This window comes from Falco punctatus (genome assembly GCF_963210335.1).
Source record: "Falco punctatus genome assembly, chromosome: Z".
Taxonomy (NCBI): domain Eukaryota; kingdom Metazoa; phylum Chordata; class Aves; order Falconiformes; family Falconidae; genus Falco; species Falco punctatus.
This window is the reverse complement of record NC_137586.1, coordinates 58,736,542-58,758,839: the sequence shown is the minus strand read 5'-3', so window position 1 is coordinate 58,758,839 and position 22,298 is coordinate 58,736,542.

The window sequence follows — 22,298 nt, the reverse complement described above, 5'->3', positions numbered from 1 at the left end:
GCTGACTTGTTCTGGATGCCATATGCCAGGACCTAGAGATGCAGTGAACTGTTTGCCCGTTATACTTTTATTGAAAAGCCAGACTAAAAAATCTGCTGAAAATGGTGCACTTTACTACAGCTTACCAATTAAGCTTATGACAATGAGTGACTTGCCTTAAAATAGTGCCAGAGAGCTGCCAGGAAACAGCAAAGAACAGCAAGATCCAAGGTTGGCAGAGGCAATACCAACCAGGTAACGATTCAAACAATGTCACTGGATACTTAGTAGATTCTGAAAATGTTTTTTGGGTTTGGGGTTTGTTTTTTTTTCCTTCTATATGCATGGAGGTAGCTTCAGATAAACAAGAAAATGTATCAAAGAGAACAGAAAAAAATTATATCTGTACTTCTTACTTTTTAGAATAATTCTAGAGGCTAAGGGTAGACATACCAAATAATTGTGTGTTGAGTCCTTTGAAGTCAGAACATAAGCTGTAAAAGTTAAACAACAGAAAGACATATAAAAATACTGCTCAGAATTTCCATCATTATGAAACAGAATTCCACCTGCAGGCAGTGAATTTGTGAGTAGTCTGCCTTCCAGTAAAAATGGCTTACTAGCTTATCAGTTTTTGAAAAAGTGAAAAGCAAATTAATAATTACTGGATATCCACCTTCAGGAACAGAGTTTTTCAACAATCTATCTACATCAAAATGGGATTTAAAGTAAATGTAAAATTCATATCCCAGATAACCCAGACAGTGGAAATAAGTAGGGTGCTCTATTGTGAAGGAATGCTTGATGATGTGGTGTGCAGGTTTTTCATTTGAATGTGTGTGTTTTCACAGGGACAAATTACACTTATTTTGCCCCATCACCAGCTTTCCTAAATACAATTTCTTTAAAAGAAAGTGCTCATAAAGTGTGAATTACTTATGCATTCTTAGCAATAGTATTCCCTGTGCAACTAAAACCTTCCAAGAGTCAATAAAAGTGGAAAGTGAATCCCTCAGACAGAAAAAACTATACTAGAACATATTACTACCTTATTCTGTGTCTAAATATTGTAACATTTGAGGCACTTTGTGCCATTGCAGGAAAACTGGATATTAGGTTGTCAGTATTTTCAGAATTGTGCTTGAAAATGTCTGAATAGGTTGGACATGTCTGGAATTGAAAGGGGGGGAGGGGGGAGTGGAAGAAGAGGTGTTTACACCTTGAAAAAGTCCATTATTCTCAAAAGCTGTGGAGTTAATTTAATCACTATTGACACAAAAAAGAAATTAATGTATCTTAATTTGGCTGATAAATACATCAAATTCTATAATCCATGAAGTCTTAATTCAGTGTTTCAGATCAGAAGAAGAACATTTTCCCTTAATAAGTTACAGTCAGATGTTTTGATCTCAATAGTCTACTGGTCTTAAAATGATTTTTCACAAAAACTTAAAACTTAATTTGTTGATTACTGTTAAAGTAATTAACAGTTATCCAACCGTGTCTTGTATAAGATTTCAAAAAAGATATAGTGCTGGCCACCTATTCCACATAGCTCTAAACTACTAAAGGGCTACCTATTCCTAACTGAACATAAGGCACTGCAGCATGACACTAAAATTTTTCTCAGTTCTATTCAGATTATCAGATCATTTCCCACCACATGTTCCTTACACTGGGCATTTCCCACAGCACAGCTTTACAGTTATATTAACTTGAAGTGTTTCAGCTCGTCATTTTATGTTATGAGCCAAGCCATAAACCATAATAATCAGCAGCAAAGGTGAAAGCTGACCATCATTAATTTAGAATAAGAATTATATACAATATAATTATTAAAATATAAATAAAATAAAAATCAAGGAGTAATTTGTGGCTAATAATTTATGAACTGTTTTCCTCCACCTTCATGTCTCACAGTTACATTAACCCCATGTCTGAAAAAGTACAAGCTCTGGCCAAAGCTCTTCCTGTGGTTGGGCTCTGGGATCTTTTTCTGCTAAGAGGTCCCTAACTCTAAATAATACAGCTGAGTTTATGCTTCAGTTCTTTGCTCAGCAGAAACACTGGTGTTCTTCTAGCACATAAATTCCTGTTTCAACAACTTTATATTATCATGCCACTTTTGGAGGATCTCTGTGACAAATTTAGCTGAAATTAACTGACAAAACCAAGAGCAGAGAGTCTAAAAATACAGGCAACATGGCTTTATACACTTTCCTTGGGTTAAATCATAGAATAATAGAATTGTTTGGGTTGGAAGGAACCTTAAAGATCTTCTAGTTCCAACCCCCCTGCCATCAGCAGGTACACTTTCCACTAGAACAGGCTGAGAAAAACCCCATCCAACCTGGCCTCCAACACTTCCAGGGATGGGGCATTCACAACTTCCCTGGGCAACCCGTGCCATTGCCTCACCACCCTCACAGTGAAGAATTTCTTCCTTGTATCTAATCTAAATCTACTGTCTTCTGATTTAAAGCCATTACTGTTTCCTTGTTCTGTCTTTACATGCCCTTGTAAAAGTCCCTCTCCAGTTTTCTTGTGGACCCCCTTTTAAGTACTGGCAGGCTGCTACAAGATGTCTGCCAGAGCCTTCTCTTCTCCAGGATGAACAACGCAAATGCTTTCAGCCTGTTTTCATAGGAAAGGTGCTCCAGCCCTCTGATCGCTTTTGTGGCCTCCTCCTCTTTCCAACAGGTCCACATCCTTCTTGTGTTGAGGGCTCCAGAGCTAAACACAGTAGTCCAAGTGGGGTCTCACAAGAGCAGGGCACAGGGGAAGAATCACCTCCCCCAACCTGTTGGTCAAACTTCTTTTGAAGCAGTCAAGGATTCAGTGACTTCTTGGTTACAAGTGCACATTGTCAGGCCATGATGAGCTTCTTGTCAACCAACACCCCTAAGTTCTTCTTCTCAGGGCTGCTCTCAATCCATTCCCTGCTCAGCCTGTATTTGGGCTTGGGATTGACCTGACCCAGGTGCAGAACCTCGCACTTGGCCTTCTTAAACGTCATGAGGTTCATACAGGCCCATCTCTCAAACCCTTTAAGGTCCCTCTGGATGACATCTCTTCCCTCTAGCGTGTTGACCACACCACTCAGCTTAATGTCATTGGCAAACATGCTGAGAGTACACTCAATCCCACCGTTCATGTTGCCATTTAAGGGATGTGCAATTTTGGGGGGGAAGTGAGGAGGAGAGAGGGAGGTATTTTCAGCAACATTTGGGGCTGACTGATTGAATACTTCATGGTCAATGCCAAGTATTTATGAATATGTAGACCTTCATAAAGAAATGTGTGAAATAATCTGAAAAAAAGCCAGTGTCCTTTCAGCTCCCAGAAACTACCATAATCAGATTTATAAAAGAGTGAATTAGAAATCCAAAGGTCTCATTAATAATCCTAGTTTTGTATATTTGTGTATGCTGCTGCATATGCTTTTGTGTATCCTTGGGTAGGTCATTTCTTCCTCTGTACCACATCACATCCACCTTGTCTTTCACACAGACTGTAGGGGGGTTGCATGATGGCAGTCCTTGGTATGCTTTTTGTTCGGTATCTCATGTCTTAGGAGAGAACCAAACTTGAATTAGAAACTTGATATATTTGGAATCTTCAGACTTTGAATTCAGAGAAAATACCCAAAATAGATAAATAAGATGCTTGGATAACTGCTTTAGCAGCTGCAGTATCTTTGTGGAACTGGAGGGCAAGGGAAGCAAGGGTTACAGTGAGGGAAATTTCCATAACATGTCTCAGAGCATGTACCACAACAGATGGTCCTAATGGAGGAAAGTTGTAGGTAAAGAGGCAACAAGTCTCTTGGCTGCCCCAAGCTAAATCCAGGTTGTACTTCGGGTCTTTTTATAGTTGCTTCAAGTCCATGTTTTGCCAGACACATAATGTTTGCATTCACACAGCCCCAGTATACATATCTTTTTCAACTCAAGACTATTTATGAAATAAGATCATAAACTTAATTCTACCCAGACAAAATGCACGAGGTACATATCTCCTTTCACTGTTCCAGGGCTGCACAGTTATGAGGCAGAAGTGACATTACGTTGGAACTTTACCATATTCTAAAGGATTTTACAAAAATAAAAAGTTCAAAAGTCATGTAAATTGCAGATTTCATGACACTCTCGTCTTAATCCTGTTAAAGCATTTCATTATTGCACCCCTGTAATTCTGAAGAATATGAGATTTTCCCCTTTTGTCTTTATTTTATGCCAAGAGAATTTTGAACAGTGGAGCACGGTGGCATACATAGCTCCTTAGAATTGCTCCTTTGGAGTTTATTAGTCAAGTGAATGAGTAAATACATTGCCTCTGAAGATTACAGAGTTTTGTTAAATCCTGGTTGTTTAGTGGTGTCCATTCCCCTCCCCACCCCACCCCCCACCCCACCCCCCCGTTTGATTTATAATGTATAAAAGTATAAAGACATTGAATTGTTTCCTTCATGAGAAATGTCAGTGATACAAAAAACTGTAACTCATGAAAGCTTTGGTGTGCTAAGCATGAAAAAAATGAGTAAGATATTAAATCATCACTGCAAAAGAAATTCAGCACATGCAGAGGGCTGATGTTGGATCCATGCATCAGTTCACTCTAACACAAGCATCATTTTGAGGGCCTGTGCAGGATGACAGCTTTACCAAAATTCCACTCACATGGGGAGAAAAGCAGCCCATACATGCCAGGGTCAAGTGAGCCTGTCCTTCCTCAATCCTAGCTGCTACATATCTGTAAACTGGATGTGTGATCTTATCTGGGCTATTTTTTATAGTCAGTAGGGTATGATGGATAGCCACAGAGCACTGACCTACATAAACATTTTAAAAATTCTGGTGACTAGATGCTGGGAATTTTATTTCTCAATTAAGTATAGAGCCTGGAAGAGGAGTGTAGACCTAAGTTTTCCCTAACTGGTTAGGGGAGTTTTATCACACTTTTTGTCCTGGTGGATTTTGCTTGCCCCTTGAACAAATGTAAGTTTAAAAATATACTTCAAAACTATGCAAAAAGTTCACAGGGAATGAATAATAGTTATAGTTCAAATAGGTATTTATTTCATGTGGGGGGTTTTGTGTATGCTTAGATTAACGAAATAGTACTTGCAGGTTTCACTTACTGATTTTTCTTTTCAATTATGCAGCTTTGATTTTATATTGGTAACATGACTATTACATGACAAATCAATAAGTAGAACTGCAGAACTTTCAGTTTTGAGGAAACCCAGCAGTGACGTCATACAGGAGTTATGTTTTTACTTTACTTGACAGTAATAATCTTACAGAAAATTGACTTTTGAATGTAACTTTGCATAATTTATACTATTCATCGCTACTTAATAATAATGTGCACAGTCATTCTCAGTCTTCACCTGCAGAAAGTCATCTAATCTTGGCACAAGTGCCCAAGATAGCTGGAGAATACTATTACCACAATGAAACGTTAAGGGGAATAATTGTAGTATAAAACATATAATCTCCTCTTCAGTCCTATAGAGATTTCTAATACAAAAATTGTAGAGTTGCTTTATCTTCTTTTTACGTTACAGACCATTCCTCAAAATAACAGTAACTGAAGACATAAGGCATCTCATATAACTCTGGAGTTAGTCAGGAAGTGGTTGAATGTCTATGGAGTCAAAGACATTATAAAAGTCACCTAGTCCCTAGAAATTTTCACAGTCTGTCCAGAAACTGATATAAATTATATTCTGAATCAATCACAGAAGTGGAGAACATTTAAAAACTAATAAACAATTTTATATGTTAGAAAAAATCATATTTTCATGGTGTTTTGATGAATAATTGGGCATCTTTGGACTTGACCTCACAGCTAAATTTTAGACACAGTGAGAGAGGTTTAATGATCATAACAGCAAATTAAGAACTTACAAAGAATGGAATACATTTAAAAATATTGTAATTCTCTGAAAACTAGAGAAAAATCTCCGGTTTTGGGGTGAGAGAAAATACTTACTATTTGGTGTGCCACTATTGTGGCAGGAAAGAATATCATCATTAGGGTGTGCAGCTGTTTACATAAGCTTTGTGCATTATAGACCACAGCTACTTGTATATAAAGTATGACTGTGGATTTCAATTATGATATCATGCTCTACCATAAAGCAGTAATAAGAACAATTGGGGTAGTGCAGGAGTAAGATGCTGGTGGAAACCTTGTCTTTGTACAGCACCTGATGTCCTCATAATATATTTTGAGTTTTAGTTAAAATATTTTTATGGTATATTGGGGGGGGGGGGGGGGCGGGGGAGGAATCATGTTTCTTCTGCAAGGAAATGTCTTCATAAATAGCAGTGCATTTGTAGTATTACTTTTCATATGTGCATGGTAACCATATGGCTATTCTCTGTTGGAAACAAGTCACTGGAAATGAAAACTCATGCTGTTCAGTCCCAAATTAATCAGAAAAAGTGAGTGTAATTGCGGAATAGAACAGCCTACCAAGGGAGGTAATCAGAGAAGTCACCATGGCTGAAGACACTCAAGACACGATTGGTAATAATACCATTGAGTGATCCTGTAAACATAAGGAGACACAGTGGCTGACTCACTCACAGTGGTAATGCTACTGCCATTGACACAGCTGAAATATTTCTCTACTTTGGGTTTGTTTTTTTTCATCTATATGAAATTATTTAGTCTACATTTTTACTTTGAATAAATTTCTAAAACTTATACTCCTGATACAACATCTCAGCTGAGAGGAGATGAGATGGAAGGGAAGTCTTACTTCCAATTTTCCGTCCAGACTTTTTACTTGTTCAGTTCATAGCCAAATATGGAAATATTTTTTTTGCCAGTGTCCAGATACTTGGTAGCAAAATTGTGTCCTTCAGGTTAAAATGAATCTAGAAAACTAGCTATGATATAAATATCATTGTTGTAAATGTCTGGAGGTAATATAAGTGTCATCCACCTAGGCTGTACTTCCCAATTTTTTACATCCTCTGACATCACCAGGAGTGATCCTGAGATCCAGCAAGGGAGTTATGAGCTACATCATCTTCTAAAGGATAGAGCCTGCCAGGGTGTTTCTGGAGAAATGCTTCCTCAAAGCTTCTCACCATCACAAGGTCCTATTTTTCCTCTGGGTTCATAAACCTTTCAATATTTTCCTTCATCTTCCACTTCTGTTCACAAAAAAGCATGTTTGGAGGAAGTCTGATTTTTAATTCCTAGATGAATAACAAACCATACTCAATTGTTATTTCACATCATCATTCTCCCCTCTTTTTTGATTCCACCAAAGACTTCAGCACTACGTGTTCCCATGTCCTCATTATCTATCCAGAGAGACTGTCTTCATTAGGAAACGGGTCCTTCTGTCACAACTCAAAATCACTGTGGATAAGTAAACAGCTGAATAAAATTCAAAGAAAATGTACAGCACCATACATTAATATTCTATGCATGATGACATTTACTAGCAACAATCACATTTCAAGCTCAACCTTTCATTTATCTACTCATATGAATATACAAGTATATTCACACAAATATTCACATATAACTATATTCTCAATCTTTTCCTCTAATTACTGAAATAATATACAAGAACATAAAGATGCTAAAAGACAGTTTTCAAAACAGCGGCTGTGTTGTAGTATTTTTATAGTATCAATTTAAATGAAATTTTATTTTCAATTCTTTTCTAGTTCAGGTTTTTTGATTTACATTCTTTAACCACATCATAGCTTAAGCATAACTTTGATGATTTACCCTTCTGAAATGGCACAGAGGGTAGAGGGAAGACATCCGTAAGTTTCAGCTAAACTTGTAAGTGTATTAGAAATATTGTGATTGACATTTATTTTCCATAATGGAACTCTAAGGTCAAGTGAAGAAAAAGCAGAAAGAAATAGCAACTAGGTTTGACAGAAACTTTTACAGATAAATACTACATGCATGCTTGCATACTATAAGGTATGTATCATGCAGGCTTTTTTTTTTTTTTTTCTTTTTTCTGAAGACTGTCATTAAGAACTAATTATTTGCTTTAAACTTCTAATTAATGAATATGACATATTCATTTCTGTCAGTGATGTGACTATCTCTTGGGTCACTGCACCTTCTGTTTTTTCTTAAAAGCAGCCACTACTTGGTTTTCCTCAGTGATTCATTCCCAGATGAATAGTCTCAGCTGAAAGGTCTTGTGCACTTGTTCACAGAGAGAGAAGGCTGGAGCTGCTAAACAAAAATATCATACGCACCAGTAATTGTCCATTAGGCTGGACCATAATCTTTTACAATTAAAAATGAGTAATGGTGAGGATTGGAGAAATGAGCAGAAAGTGATTGTTGGAAGGTAGTTTCCTAATCCTTTCTCTGATAATGATTTGTCAGGAAGCTCTCATCAAGTCATTTCACTTTTCTGTTCTTGCTTCTCTATCTGGAGAGCTGTAAAAATAACCCTTGCACATTCTCAGAGATGTCCAATACATATGTTAGATAATAAGTCTATGAAGTTTACATTGAATACATAAAGATATGGTGAAAAAGCAAAATGCATTTGACTTGTTCTGTGTTTTCAAAGTAAAGCAAACAAATGCTTCTGTTTCTGGCGCACATAGTATCTGTTGCCTATTTCCTTTCAGAAGCAGATTACAACAGGCATGATCTGGGGACTTGGTGGTATTGTACAGATCCATACATTTTTTGAATTACATTCTCAGCACCAAAGTTGCTCAGCCTGCATGACAGAGTACAGCATTAGATAATCAACTCTACTTTTCCCCAAAAGTACGTGGAGATTTAGTAGCATGACTCCCATTGGCACGAATGGAATTTGTATAGCTAAATCATAGTGCACTGGTTCAATACATACTCCTTACATACTCCAAAGTCACGACAGTATTTGTCACGTGGACAATAGAAAATGGATGGCAAATAAAATTTTCTCAATAATGATTAGTTCTTTGTTCAATAAACATATTGTTCCATTTAGAGAATTTAGGACTGAGTTTTCAGCTGCAGTAGGGAAGCACTTAACACAACTAAGAAACAAGCAAAGGCTTAACAGTGTAATGGAACATTGTCTTGGGTGCACTTTGCACAGTGAGGTTTTGTGACACGTCATTTCCAGAAAACTCAGGGTGACATTCATATGACTTAATGTTATCCATCTCAAAGCTGAGTTTCTGGATGCAGTCAGCAACAAAGCCCACTTCATAATCTGATACAGGACAGCTGTGTCCAAGACAGATTAATTTCACAGTTCTTAGTGGGAAGATTCATTTTCTTGATGCACATGTACAGACATCAAAAATAGAGCCTAGAAGACTGTAGCACATACCATCCTTCTGAAATGAATCTCCCCTTTCTTATGCATACAACATAGCAAGACCGAGAACAACCTTTGATTTTTCCACCAACTATGTGGTTGCTCACAGCTCAATACCTATGTATGTCTGTGACTTAAGGTTGTAAAACAGTTCTGAAATCAGCGCTGGGAGTAAGTTTATTTTTTCCTGAGAAAATGCATAGACACAAGGGAGTACATGATGCCTCTTCATTGTCAGAAGAGAAGGAGGCAGCAACCGTCTTGCTTTTCAGAAGGCAATACATGCTCACGCGTCTACACAGATACCTGCATTGATTACACATTTTGCTTGCCCTCTTTTGGAAGACACTATTTGTTGTGGAATTATAAAAGAAACTTGTCTCAGAAAATATCTCACTGAAAGCAGCAGAATTATTTTAAATGCTCCTACTCGTGCTTGCCTGCTTAAATCTGAGCACATCTAAAGTTAACTATTTATAGTCGATATTTAAAGACATAAAGATAATCTGATTTTTCCTGGTACTGTGAATCCAGTTAAAAAACCAGTCATTCTGGTATCTAACTATAGAACTTTGCTATAAAATTTTAAATTTGATAGATATGGTCTTGTGGATCCTTTTTAGTGCTTTATACATCAACAAGAAATGCAACGGTGAAACACAGAGCACAACCAACTGTACTTCCAGAGCATCAGGAATGAAAGAGCTTTCCTCAGACCTTTCAGCACGCACCAGTATCCTTTTCTTTTCTACATACCGTATACAATGAAACTGCCTCAAACTTGTACAAGCTGTTCTGTAATAACTTGTTCTGGACCAGTCAGTGAATACACTGCTCTCCACTTCTACTGGAAGTCATGTTTTGTGAGGTTTCCCTGAAAAAAGGACAGTTTCAAATCTACCATAGCTGAAAATTGTACTTGAGAGAAAAGTAGATCTCCTCTGATCCATTCATATGTATTATTTAAAGATCAAATGTGCTACACTGTACTTCAGTCCAAATGTAGAGAGATTTAAAAGAAAAAAGAAAAACCTTTCACACCTTTGCTGCAGTACATTGGGAGATTTTCATTTATTTCTATCCTACAATAGCTTTGTTGATAGTTGTACCACAGAGACTCAGTAATAAACCTTCAAACTGTCTTGTCTTTGCTCTTTCATGTTGTATTATAAAGTCTTTATGATAAGGGTAAATTCTTCTGCAGGTTTGAGCTGAAGAACTGAAATCTCTATCAATTCATCACAAATTTTATGTCTTATTACTACAAAAATAGTCTCACTGTATGCAGAAACCACAATTGGACACTGATGTACTAAAATTTAAGCCACAGTTGTTCACACAAACAGATACTAATATAAAAAATAATAGGAAAAAATAGTTTTCAAATTCAGCTCCATGTCTTTATTTTAAGGTCAAATGTATGAAGTCATACAAAACATATGAAGTCACTACAAAAGTCTGAAATTATGACACATGCTTCAGTAACAGTGTCAGTGAAAATGAATTCTTATTCTGGACACAGTTGACTGATTTACAGTGTTGTTTTCTTCCACAAAAGCAGGAAAATTATTACAGAATCATAGAATTGTTTGGGTTGGAAGGAACCTTAAATATCTTCTAGTTACAACCCCTCTGCCATCAGCAGGGACACTTTCCGCTAGAACAGGCTGAAAAAAGCCCCATCCAACCTGGCCTCCAACACTTCCAGGGATGGGGCATACACAGCTTCTCCAGGAAACCTGTGCTAGTGTCTCACCACTCTCACAGTGAAGAATTTCTTTCCTTATATTTAATCTAAATATGCTGTTTTCTGATTTAAAGCCATTACTGCTTCCTTGTTCTGTCTTTACATGCCCTTGTAAAAGTCCCTCTCCAGTTTTCTTGTGGGCCCCTTTTAGGTGCTGACAAGCTGCTACAAGATGTCTGCCAGAGCCTTCTCTTCTCCAGGATGAACAACGCAAACGCTTTCAGCCTGTTTTCATAGGAAAGGTGCTCCAGCCCTCTGATCGCTTTTGTGGCCTTCCTCTGGACTTGTTCCACATCCTTCTTGTGTTGAGGGCTCCAGAGCTAAACACAGTAGTCCAAGTGAGGTCTCACAAGAGCAGGGCACAGGGGAAGAATCACCTCCCTCAACCTGTTGGTCACACTTCTTTTGACGCAGCCAAGGATTCAGTTGCTTTCTGGGCTGCACGTTCACATTGTCTGTCACTGGTCTCCACTTGGACATCAAGTTTTAATATGGACATTCTTTGAGTGTGACCATCTAGCCAGTTCCTTATCTACTGTGGTCCATTATGGTCCATCCATATAACACACCTCTCCACTTTGGAGACAAGGATGTTGTGTGGGACAGTATGAAATGCTTTACACAAGTCCAGGTAGATGACATTGGTTGCTCTTACACTATCCACCAGCACTGTAACCCAGTTGTCAGGCCACTAAGATTTTCAGGCATGATTTTCCATTAGTGAAGACATGTTGGTTGTAACCAATCACCCTGTGATTTCCAATGTGCCTTAGAAGTTTCCAGGATGACTAGCTCCATGGTCTTGCCAGGCACAGATATAAAACTGACCATCCTGTAGTTCTGTGGGTCTTCCTTTAATCCTGTTTTAAAAATGGGGAATACACTTCTACTTTTCCAGCATGTGGGTTCTTCAGCAGATTGACCTGACTACTTAATTGTGGTGGATGGTGGCTCAGTCACTTCATCCACCAGTTCCCTCAGGACCCTGTGGATGCATCTCATCAGGTCTCATGGATTTATGCACCTTTAGCTTCAGCAGGTGGTCTCAAACCTGATCTTATCCTATAGTGGGAAGTTATTCATTACCCCAGTCCCTGCCTTTGCCTTCCACAACTTGGGTGGTGTGGCTGGAGAACTTGCTGATGAAAAAATTCACTGAGTATCTCAGCCTTTTCCATGTCCTAGGTAACCAGGTCTCCTGTTTCCTTCCAGAGAGGGCCCACAATATCCCTAGTCCCCCTTTTGTCACCAATGCACCTATAGGAGCCTGTCTTGTTGCCTTTGACAACCCTAGCCAGATTTAGTTCTACCAGTGCTTTAGCTTTCCTAACCTGAACCCAGGCTGCACAGACTGTTTATCTGTATTCTCCCAGGCTACCTGTTCTTGCTTCCACCCTCTGTAGGCTTCCTTTTTGTGTTGCAGTTTTTCCAGGAGCAACTTGTTCATCCATGCAAGCTTCCTGGTGTTTTTGCCCAGCTTGCTTTTTGTGGGGATGCATTGCTCCTGAGCTTGGAGGAGGTGGTCCTTGAATATCAACCAACTTTCTTGGTTCCCTCTTCCCTCTAAGGCTCTATCCCATGGTGCTCTACCAAGCAGATCCCTGAAGAGTCTGAACTTAGCTCTCCTGAAGTCCAGGGTAGTGACCTTGCTGTCCGCCCTCCTCGCTGCCCTAAGGATCTCTGCAGCCAAGGCTGCCCTTGAATTTCACATTCCCTACCAGGCCCTCCTTGTTGGTGAGAACAAGGTCCAGCATGGCACTTCTCCTCATTGGCTCCTCTATCACTTGCAGAAGGAATTTATTGTCAATACATTCCAGGAACCTCCTGTATCACTTATGCCTTGCTGTGTTGTCCCTGCAACAGATGTCAGGATGGTTGAAGTCCCCCATGAGAACCAGGGCTTGTGAATGTGAGGCTACCTCTATATGTCTACAGAAGGCCTCATCCACTCAGTCTTCCTGGTTGGGCAGCCTGGACAAGACCCCCACTATTATGTTATCCATCCTTGCCCTTCCTTTAATCCTGACCCATAAGCTCTCAGTTGGCTCCTCATCCACTCCCAGGTGGAGCTCCATGCACTCCAGCTGGTTGCTGACATACAAGACAACACCCCTTTCTCTTCTCCCCTGGTCATTCTTATTAAAAAAACTGTATCTTTCCATTACAACACTCCAGTCATAGGAACCATCCCACCACATCTCTGTGATACCAGTAAGATCATAATTCTGTGGGCATGTGCGCACCTCTAACTCATCTTGTTTATTCCCCATGCTACGGGCATTTGTGTAGAGGTATTGAAGCTGGGCCCCCAGTGAATCTGACTTACTGGCTGAAGTAGCTAGAATTCCTTTGTACTTCTTTTCAGGTGTTCTTCTGCTGATGTGCAATCCCTGTTCAGGCTCTGGGTATCATGCTGACACTGGCATCAAACTGGTACGAGCAGGATGGACTGAGATTCCCCTCCATTGGCAACTTTGGTTTAAAGCCCTCTTCACGAGGTTGGCAAGCCTGTGACCAAAGATGATTTTCCCCTCCTCTGAGAGATGGACCCCATCAGCCCCCAGCTGACCAGGTTCCCTAAAGTGATCCCATGGTCTAAGCAGTCAAACCCCTGGCTGAGCATTGTTTAACTCACCAGGAAGCAAAGACATTTCTTAGTGTCATTGCAAATGAAATTATTTAGCAGCTTGTACATGAAGAGCCTAGTGTATATCAAAATACTCCCACAGGCTGTTGAAAATGTAAGACCTTAATGTCCTTGGCCTGCTTATGACTTACAGGAGGCATAAATATGGCTTGCGGATTAGGTACAGGTAAAGATATGCACATGCATAGCATGTGCAAATTTTGCATTGTCGATTAGACAGCATCATTGAATTTACAACAAAAACTTCAAGGTCACATTTGTCTGCAAAAGAAAGGATTAAAATAGACAGTCCCTACTGACTATCCCCCAAGATATACAGTATGTCTGTGATTCATGACACTTGAGTAACCACATGTAAAAACTATGATCATATCAAGTCCAGGGTTTACCTCATGCTTAAGTCACTGAGGCAAATACTGCCCAGAAAGCAACTTATTAATAAACTGGTATTTCTAATGACATTTACTTTCCCTTCTTTGATGGAGTTGAACTCTGTATCGCTAACCATAGGAAGAAGGGGAAGCTTCCACGATCTACCTATCAGTCAATGTAGTCCTTCTTTAAGTTATCCTTTCCAGTCTCCATGCACTCCACAGACTTTGCATGTATGCAGAACTTTTATGAAGGAAAAAGGTTTAAAAATCATGCTGAAGTTAATAAATACTTCTTAACTTGCATATAGCTTGTAGGTTATAATGCAAGTCAGTGGAATTTCTCTCTAGCACTATCAAGTGAGAGTTTTTTACAAAGAAAAATAACAAAGATCTCCAGTCGATTTAGCATATTTTGGTATCACAGAGTAGCTTAGATCCATCATTGCATTTTGGGTCTATCTTTTCTTTGAACAATGAAGATGATGATCAAAAAATTTATTTGCCAAAATAAACTAAAGAATGTTTTTCTGTGATAAGAAGGATTCACTTTGTTAAAAAACAATACTTCTCTAATTTTAGAGTTAAAGGTTGCATATGATAGTCTTTTAAAATCATTATAATTAATCTAGTATGTTTTTCACTTGATATTTTCTTTTTGTTTATGGTATTGAATTACTTTGGTCCAGGAGAGACAGTTATGCATGAACAACTATTCTATGATGAATTATATACCTTAAAGTAAAGCATCTTTCTTGAATAGCAGCAATACAATACAATGATTTATAGTCCTTCTCAGGGAAATAAAAGTGCAAAGATTAATGACTGGGGTTTGAGTTCAACAAAATTTAAAACATATTTGGATGGTTCCTCATATAAATTCAACCTTAGAAAGTTATGTGAGATTTTCCACAAGAACAAAACCCAATGTTAGCTATGCTATGGTGGTACATTTTTTTAAGTTGCCTTGTATGCAAGTTCCACTTTATTCTTACTGAGGTCAGTAATGATAAACAAACAAACAAAATAAAAAATAAAAAATAATAATAAAAAAACCCAACAACAACAACAAAAAAAAAAAAAAAAAACACAAACAAAAAAAAACCAAAACACAAAAAAACCTCAGCCCAAACAAACAAATAAAATTTAAAAAAAAACAGACACACTAAAAAAACCCAAAAAAAACCCCAAAAAATTAAACAACAAACAAAAACCCCCAATAAACCACTAAGAGATGGTAGGAACACGTTTTAAGAAAATACTTTCTTTTAACTAACTTTAATACTCTTCATTTAAAAATGCATTAGGAACGACACAGATTCTCTGATGGACAAATATGGACACATTCAGTACTCCCAGTGAATGCATCTAATCTAAATCAAAGACAGCATGGTAAAGGCAGAAGAAAAAAAAAGCAATATATGTGCTTCAGTAAACACCTCTGCAAAGCATCTGTCAAGATGACAAGCACACTGATCTAGATAGACTAGCATATCATGATGAACATAAAAACAAAAAGAAGTTGAACTGACAAAAAGTCCTGGAAATACCTGAGAGTAGAGAAGAAAAAGGTAGCTTAAAGTTAAGATGTTCATCAAATGCTCAGAATTGAAGTCATGCCAGGTTTCATATGTAATCATGGATTAGGACTTAATGTCACTTTGCTTTCAAACATCATATATTTACAGTCTCTCAGTTCTGGATTTTTAATTTGTTTTGGTTTTAAGGAGCCTTAGCTTCTTTTTGCTTATGATTCCGTGACTGCCCTGTAGCATATGGGCTCACAACCTGAATTTAAACAAGCTAGTTCAGGTTATTAATTGTCTAATCTGGGTGCAGCTATTGTTCTTTGGACAACCACACAGTTCTGCCAGGAACTCCTTTGGGGAGGTATGATTCTAGGCTATGATCTGATGGCTTCTCCTGAGTATGTCAAAAAATCTTAAAAAGAAAATCTCCTCCAGCTCTCGTGCAAAACACTGCTCTGGGCCACCTACGTGTTGCAAAAGAGCTTAATCTGTAGCACAGATGCAATCTTCTGTTTTCACATTCTCTCTTGTTTTATCATATTGTGTATGAAAGCATTACTATTCGTTTCCTTTTTGGACAGTGACTATCAGAATAGGTAAGGTACATAGGTTTATTTAAAAAATAAATAATGCCAAAGGAAATATGGAAAGAGTAGGAGAGGAGAAAAAGACAGGAGGGAAAACTGCACCAACTGACCAACAAAAATAACTAAAAACTTGGAACTATTAAAGATATTAAAGACATTAGAAATTCCGTGTTTTCAAGTTTAAAAGTTCATTTTTTCTTGAGGTTTAGTAATCTAAAAAATTTGTAGAATCATAAAATTGCTTGAATTTGAAGGGACCTTTAAAGATCACCTATTCCAAGACCCTGACCACAGCCAGGGATATCTCTCACTAGGTTAAATAGCTCAAAGACCCATCTAACTTGAGTTTGGACACTGCCAGAGACTGGGAATCCACAGCTTCTCTGAGCAACCTGTCACAGTGTCTCACCACCCTCATCACAAAAACTCCTTTAGTTTAAAATCATTACTCCTTCTCTTGTTACTGCAGACCTTGGTCAAAAGCGTCTCTCCATCTTTCTTATAAGCCCACATTATATGCTGAAAAGCTGCAATAAGACCTCCCTAGAGCCTTCTTTCCTCCAGGCTGAACAACCCCAGCTATCTCAACCTGTCTTTACAGAAGAGATGTTCCAGCCCTCTGATCATTTTAATGGCCCTCCTCAGGACCCGCTGAAACAGCTCCATGTCGTTCTTGTGTTGCAGACTTCAGAGGTGGACACTACTTCAGGTGGGGTCTCATGAAAGCGTAGAGGAAGAAAATCATCTTTGTTGGCCTGCTGGCCATGCTTCTTTCTGGGCTGCAAGTGCACAATACCAGCTCATACCCTGTTTTTCATCTCCCAGTATCCTAAGTATCTGCAGAACTACTCTCAATCTGTTCATCCACTCCTCTGCACTGATATCAAGGATTGCCTTGACACAGGTGCAGGACCTCGCACTTGGCCTTGTTCAACTTCATGATGTTAATGCTGACCCAGCGGCAGAAAAAAAAGTAAAAATTCTGTCTTTTAGAATTTAGGGCCTTTAAGATAGCACACTGTCCAAGAACAGTAAATTCTAACTCAGTGCCAATGAGGTCTGCAGGTATCAACAGAAGCAAAAAATAAAACCTAAAAAACTTAACAGGTTTCAAAATTACTAGAAGAATTATGTTCTTGAAATAATGAAATAGTACATCAACTATAAGGAAGAAGTATGTGTGTGTGCATATGTATGTGTGTGTCTGCATGTGTACATGAGTACAAATATCAATGTATAACTCCTGTGTATGGATATGTTTTATATATGCATCTGTGGAGGGTTGACCTTGGCTGGATGTCAGGTGCCCACCAAGCAGTTCTATCACTTCCCTCCTCAGCAGAATAGATGGGAGAGAAAATAATATTAGAAAAACCTTGTGGGTCAAGATAAAGGCAGATTAAGATGCAACAGCAAAAAGTTGTGCATGCAGAAGCAAAGGAAAACAACAGATGTTATTCTCTACTTCCCACCAGCAGGTGTTGTTTGGCCACTTCACAGGAAACGGGGCTTCAGTAGGTGTAGTGGTTCCTTCAGAAGACAAATATTGTACACAACGAATGTCCCTTTTTTCTCCTCCTTTCTCTTAGCTTTGCTGTCTAAGCAGACATCATACGATATGGAATATCCTGTTGGTCACTTTGGGTCAGCTGACCTGGCTGTGTCCCTTACCAAAATCTTGCCCATCCCCAGCCTGATGGTGAGGAAGGGGGCAATGTTGGAGAGACAGCCTTGGTGCTGGGTAAGTGCTGCTCAGCACCTTTCTAGCTACCAATACAAGCACAGCACTATGAGGGCTACTACGTGGCTCAGCCAGACCCAATACAGAATCTCTGCAGATATATGCAGTCATATGTGTTCTTACATTGAATGGGATTCCTAGATTCATTCATAGACTAATACCAGACCTATTTTAAAGGTCCACAGGCAGAAATCTCATAGTCTGGATTTAAGACCTGGAACTTTACAGCAACAGACAGTAGCAATCCTTCCTTTTGTTTAATGTACATCATCTCAGTAGTACGGCTGCAGCCTTCATTTCTCATCGGACTCTAAAGGTGAGTAAAACCTGGATTATGTTCCCTGTCTGTCTCACAGCGATTCATCCTGGACCAAAAACAGGTCTGCAGATGTGTTTTAGTTCTGTGTGGGCTCTGACAACTTCCAGATTGACCAAGAGTGACCTGTCTTTCAATCATTTCTAGCAGGACTTGCCCAAATGACCTTGCCCCAGTAATCAGGGGTTACCTACACACAGAAAATTTTCACCTGTGGACTCTAGCTAATAAAACCTTGTACAGTCAGATGGATTTGCTTGTCTGTAAATCTTTCCTTAGATTTGGTAATCTCCTAGTGAAGCAGAAAGTCCCTAGACTGATATAATGATATACAGGCTGGCTTATCAGTTTATAATAATATCCTAGCCATGTGCTTGTTTGGTTGCACTTCACATCTTAAATGTTTTATAGTGGATAGCAGTAAATTTCTTCTGTTGGCATGTTAAAAAAAATTGCAAGATTTCTATAAGAAGAAGCCAGCTCTAATACATCTCCCTCTAAGTAAAGAAGCCATGAACATGTGAGTGCTGCTCCCAGCTGAAGGAACTGCTTCATCTATAGACAGGCATCGCTAGCCTTCCTTAGCAGAGGAGCATTCTCAGGCTAAGGACATAGTAGACAAGAGAAGGTGCAGGGCAGAACCAGTGGTACTCATCCCTGGAGAGAGCCTTAGACAGGTCAAGGGAAGTATCAAGGTCAGGCCCACAGACAGTAAATTGTAAGCATAAGGCAGAACAAAAACTGCCCTATTGACATATGTGTGATTAGTCTAGTGAGGAGACTAGGGGACATGACAGTATAGGAAATAATCATAGAGAACTGAAGCAGCCCTTCAGGAAGGACTGTCAGGTGGATCCTTGCTTTTACATATTACGAATTTTCTGAAGCAGCACTTTGAGCATGTTTTGGAGGAAGCTGGTGTATCTGCATGATAGAAGGTTTCCTGAAGCAGGACATAGAGAGGATACTGTATACAGGGGGGTTTTGCACGTGGGGAAGCAGGTTACTGACTTGGAAAAGAAATTTAGCATCAGATAACCACACTGGACAGCCACATGGCTGCATGCTATTTTGGAAACAGCAGAGGGAATGGTTTTGCAGAGGGAAAAAAATAAGAAAATAAGAGGGAAAGGTTAAGCCATGGCACTTGGCTTCATATATACAGTGTTTTGGAAAGGGGGATGACATTGCTACATGTGTAGCTTTGTCTTTGATCCTTTTTTCCCAGGAACCTTCCCAGACTGTTGAAATTCTCATCTTGCAACCAATCTAGTGCTATCAGTGGGTTTAGAAATATGCAAAACAGCAAATAAATGTTTGGCATGAAATCAGCAATGACATTGTCATGTTCTTTGCTTGCCACTAAGCAGCTTACATAGGCCCTGCAGCTTACCTGTGCTGCTTACCTCCTGGAACAAACTAGACACCAAAAAAAAACTTTAAATGACCAGTCTCTAACTCCACCTGCTTCTCTTTGCAGCCTACAGTTTCTAAATCTCACAGGCACAAGCCAGTATCAGTACTCCAGCAAGGTCAAAAATTTGGATGCTGATACATAAGAGATCAGATTTCTTGCATCAGGTGGTTTTACATGATGCAGACAAGAGAGGTTACCACTTAGAGTTTAAAAAAGCCTGCTTTGTTATTCTGCAGAGCTTGTTGGGACTGCCAGCTTGCTTCAGTTAACTCCGGTTTTGATAATGTGTGGGCAGGCCTGGTGAACACTGGGACACTATAAAATGGGTGCAAGAAGCCAATTTTGACTCACTCACACTGCAGGAATCTTCAAGAATAAGCTCACCAGCTAGTGAAGACAAGCACTGACCACAGCTCTGCTATTCTGCAGCTTCTCTCACACTCTTCTTTCATCCTGTTTAACCAGGAGTGTTATTGCATACCTGAAATAATTTTTCTAACAAATGTTGTCTCTCATTCCTGTAAGAAATTTCCCAGTGACTTGAATTTAGGAAGGTTCAGACAATCTGTGGTTAAGAAAGTAGCATTAATTTGCATAGCTGGATCAAAAGTTTTCTGAAAATATTTAAATCAGAAGTTGGATATTGCTGATGGAGAAAGAATGAAAACAATAGAAAAACCACTGGGAAACAGTGAAGCCACTGGATTTAATATATGCAATATGTTGGATTGTTCACAACTTTTATTTCTACATGAAAACATATCTTATTACATTTTCAGTTTGACTCATCAACACTTCAGCACAGGTTGTTGTTTAAACATCAGGTGCTTAAGAATTAGACACCTGAATGATTTCACTTACATAAAATGACAGCTCTTCACAAACCTACTAAGATTTTATGAGCTGGCAAGATACACCACACTGGGCAGTGTGGTAGCAGGTGAGGAAAATTCATTAGTATTCAGGAACCAAATACATCAAACTATATACATTCTACAGTTGTCTGTGCAGTTTTGAATGGTATTAAAAGATGGTGCTTGAGTAATTAGGTATGTTAAAAGCCTTACATTTAGATGTCACTTTTTTTCCAAAATTTGGGCTAAAATTACAGATACAGAAATGAAAGGGGCATAAATGACTGTTGTAATTGTCATTTAAATCCCACCAGCCATTTACATGCACAATTATAAGACTTCATGATTTATGAATGGCATCACAACTCTGGTGCATGTATATTAGCCCTGCACAGACTGACAAAAAGAATTATTTGTATGTGTTCTAATGGGAGATGTGAAATCTTTAAGCTTTAATAGATTTTCTCAAAAGATAGAGATGGACATTTTAAGATACAATTTTCTTCACACAGAATAGCAGTTTAGGATTCTGACAGAGCACATACTAAATCTTATTTACGTTAACTCAAGCTCAGATTTCCAGTGTCATATGTTTAGAATCACACATTCAAATGACTAATACAATTTTCAGATGTCAGCAAGAGCCAAAGACAGTCAGAGTCTTCTAAAATCATGTTTAGTTTCCAAACACATATGGTTGTACATATATTGTAAAACATGGAATCAAATTCATAGAAGGCATTTCCTAAATAAATAAATAAATAAATATTAAAAAAAAAAAAAAAAAAAAAAGATGCAGCATATAACTTTATGACTGCTTTGCACTACTTGAGAGCTGGCCTAGCCAAAACCTTCCTGAGCAATGGTCACCAGCTTCACCAAGATTATCATCATCCTGTGAATGAATCATGAAGCATAACTAGGAAAGACAGCTAGTGGGGGAAAAAGGACTGAAGATTCCTTGAGTAATATAAGATGTAATCTCTGGTACATATTTTCAGAATGTAATTCAGTAAAAGAATTTCTCAGAACCTATACCATTATGCATAAAAGGACCTTTTTTCCCAATATTGGGCAAGAGTTTGCTGTTCCAATCCTATGTGATTTATATCACCATTTCAAACGGTACTGAGTGATGAGATCACATTACTTAGGTTCCTGGATGAATATATCCTCTAAACAGGAAATCTCTTTTCTGAAAGCTTGTACAGTCTCTGTAATTGCATGTATACAAGCAAAGACTCAATTTTTGGATGTATTTGTGTACTCCTTTACTTCATTTTGTATATACATATTGGAAACCCATAGGTTGAAACTCTTTGTAGAAGGGATTTTAAGCATACAAGTGTCTGGTTTGTATGTGGATGTATTAACAAAGACACACAAATGCACCCATAAGTCAAAAAAATTGAACAGTGAAATAAGACGTTCGAGTATCTCCCTCACATCTTCTTTTTTTTTTTTTTTTTTCCTCGATTTCTTATATCTTGCACTATCTCTTGCTAACTATTTTTCTGTGTATTCATTTTTATGCTCTAAACCTTTGGCTTTCTCTACTGAAAAATTTGACAAGTACATCACCATACATATGCATGATGCAGGCATATATTGCCTTGTCTCTGTAAAATTGCACTAAGTTAGCATGTCATGTTTTACAGAGGGTAATTAAACTGAATAATCCCTTAAAAGCCTTCCAATAAGGCAGTATTTGTTAATATTGCTAACATAATGAAATTTCACTGTAATTGCTTCAAATTAGTTGAACAGTTTTGAACCACACTTTGCCAA